This window comes from Gavialis gangeticus, unplaced genomic scaffold (genome assembly GCF_001723915.1).
Source record: "Gavialis gangeticus isolate Ggan-Ray unplaced genomic scaffold, GavGan_comp1, whole genome shotgun sequence".
In the NCBI taxonomy this organism is placed as follows: domain Eukaryota; kingdom Metazoa; phylum Chordata; order Crocodylia; family Gavialidae; genus Gavialis; species Gavialis gangeticus.
In genome coordinates this window covers 118753055-118756000 of record NW_017729024.1, presented here as the reverse complement: position 1 = coordinate 118756000, position 2946 = coordinate 118753055, and the positions used below count along the sequence as shown (strand labels likewise).

The 2946-nt window shown below is 43.8% G+C and overlaps 1 protein-coding gene across 3 annotated transcripts in view; it reads left to right on the top strand.

Annotated features, from left to right (window-relative positions):
- The first annotated feature begins 796 nt into the window (after positions 1–796).
- KDM4C (lysine demethylase 4C) overlaps positions 797–2946 on the top strand; it is a 532790-nt gene continuing 530640 nt past the window's right edge. For all 3 annotated transcript variants that reach the window (XM_019517600.1, XM_019517601.1, XM_019517602.1), the window contains exon 1: positions 797–876. The gene's annotated coding sequence lies outside the window, so the exon portion shown is untranslated. The remainder of the gene's footprint in view (positions 877–2946) is intronic.

Here is a 2946-nt window from a genome sequence, read left to right as displayed (position 1 = left end):
ATATTTAAAAAATGTCTGAATGCTTGAAACCCAATTGTGTACAAAGAGGTCAAATATCCTGTTTGATCTCTGGCCACTGCCAGTGATACCTGACTGCCAGTGAGGGTTTATAAATAACAATATCTACCACTGAGCATATTGTGGTAGGCGTAAGTATGTGTGTGTGTGTGGTATAGTTGTATATAGCTTTTTTTAAATTCAGTTTTTTATGCTAGAAAGTAGATAATTAATTAGTATTAAATATATACTTTTGCTGTTCACATGCTGGCACTATCTCCAGTAGACCAGACACATTTGATTCTTCTGACCTGGCACCTAGCAGGTAGAGGCTGAATGTCAGAGCTGTGTTGCTGCCACGCTTTAAGAACCTCCTGTGTCCACTATTCACTAGTTTCTAATCCCCAGCAGGTGAAAAGCTGGCAATTAATTTTTTTTTCCAATTAAGATTGAAGCTGTACTAGTGGTCAGAGATATTGCTTGTCTGAATGCAAGAGAACCTCAACTGTCTTAAACTTTTCCCACCCAAATACCTAAAAATCCACCCATCTCTTTTTCCTCTTCTCTTAAGTGTTCATTCCAAAACCTCCCAATCATTAGTGAGTCCCATGTTTCATTTTGCCATTGTTTTGTGGAGAGGTTGATTATGGAAACACTTCAGACTAAATGAAATACTCATATGAGTAAATTTTCTCACGTACTTAAGTGCTTGCTGCATCATGCTGATTTACTGTAAACTCTTTGTCTCTTGGCTAGGAGGCCTTGTGTGAATGTGTGGTACTATGTAACTGCTTTTAATAGAAGGAAAGTTAATATTTTTGTCTTTGCTTTTTGATAGGAAGAAGTAAAAGGGGGACTTGAAGACATCAAGTCCAACAGGTAACAAATTATCTGTTCTTCTATGACTGTTTTTCCATCTGTCTTACGTAGACATCTTACATTTTAAATGAGTCAGCTGATTTTATTTTAAATGCTGTCCATATGTTTGACAAACCAGAGACCCTCTTTGATTCTGAGGTAACATCCTGTCAAAATCCATTGTTGATTTCCACCCCCTCCCACTAGTTATTTAGGCTAAGAACAGACATTTGGGGAGGTTAAATTGGGATCAAAATGGCTCCCCGATTTAAACTTAGCTCATCCCCATGCTAACTTTACACTTACAGACTAGGTCTTAGTGACTGGCAATCAGTCTAAGCCTGTAACTATACAGAAGTTCCATGCACTCAGACTGGTCTAAAAATTGCAGAACCCAGTGTAAGATGAACCTGGATCTATGTAGTATCAAACTTATTCAATTTGGGTTAAACCAGTGCGTGGAACTTCTGTACAGTTTCCCTGCACAACCCCAGGGCTGGGAAAACCCAGCTTTAGGCTGCTCTTTTGAATACCAGACCCTACAGTGGGCTATCTTTTGCCCCCTGGCCCTTTGCATCCCCTTTCCATTCCCCCCCCTCCCCCTGCTCTGGACAAGACAGTCCCCTCAACCCCCATCTTACAAGCTGCTCTGGGTGCAGCTGCTTTTATCAGCATTTCCTGCTGCTGGAGCCAAGCAAGTAAGCCCTGGTAGGGAGAGGGGTGGGAGGGATAAGGGTGTAGGTTTGCGGGGAAGGGGGGCACCCCACCAGTGGGTTGCCCCTGCCCCCCATTCCCTGGCAGGCCCCTGATCCTCTGCAGCCTGCTGGACTCCCAGCTCCCCCGCTCTTCCCCATCCTGACTTACCTGCTATTGGGCAGCCATTTTGATTCGATTTAACCTCCCCCTGTTACTCCCTGCCCAATGTCTGTACTTAGCCCTAGTGAAGGACAAAAAAAAGTGGATAGTAAGTCCTCTGGTCTGTAGAGATACCCATGTCCATCCTTTGACTGTATTTATCTGGCCAGCAAAGTGAGAAAACACTTAGACGTTAAAAGTTTTTTATTCAGATGACCAAGAGAACCTTTTATAAAGCAGCTGTCCCTGGGTCTCTGAATGCTCTGAGTATTGAACAGAGTGTAAAAAGTCAGTTTAAAACAGCTGCTATCATTTCTTTTTTTTCTGTGAAATGAATGTGATTTTTTGCAATCAGAAACTATCTTCTGTTATGTGTATGGTTGCATACCTGGCAATGTAACACCAAGCTATTATAAGTATGAATGTTAGATATGCTATTAACTCATGCATGAGTAAGCATCCCAAACACAATTGAAGTAAACCATTTTGTATTGAACCATTTACCACCTTTCTTATGTCACATTGTAAAACAGTATTCTTTTACAGTAAACTTATAGTTATGGGTAGAGGAAAACAAACAAGCAAACATCTCAAAATATTACCATCCTCCTAAAACCAGACTGCCTTATTACCAGGGATCCTGGTTTCTCTGTTTAAAAAATTGCAAATTCTCTGATTAAAACACAATTGCAAATTCTGATTAAAAACCAGAATTCATGATTAAAATGAAATGCCATTGTGCGTGTGTGTGTGTGTGCGCGTGCGTGTGTGTAAAACAATTTGGAAGCCAACCAGTGCCTTAGTCACTATTCTAATATTATAAAAGCCTTAATCTGTTTCTTTGTCCATAACTCTTTATTGCTCTGATTGGCTGACTGAAACACCCTGTCAGAGTGTGAATACAACATTCAAACAGGAGGTGGCGATGTGGTGGAGCACTGCCATGAAGGTGGAGACACAGGGTGGAGCAGGGGGGTGAGGCCAGCTGCGGTGGCCTTGCCTCCTGCAGCCCTGCTCCCTGGAGGCGGTGGCAGTGGAGCAGATGGAATGGGGATGGCAAGCTCAGCAATGCTGGCCCTGCCCCCCCGCCCTGCTCCCTGCATGTGGCGACATCAAAGGGGGGGGGCGAGGCCGCTGGACCTAGCCTTGCTTCCCCTGCTTGCTCCTTGGAGGTGGTGGCAGCGGCATGGTGGGGGAGCAGAGTCAGGACGCTGTGGGGGGGGGGGGGGCCACCAG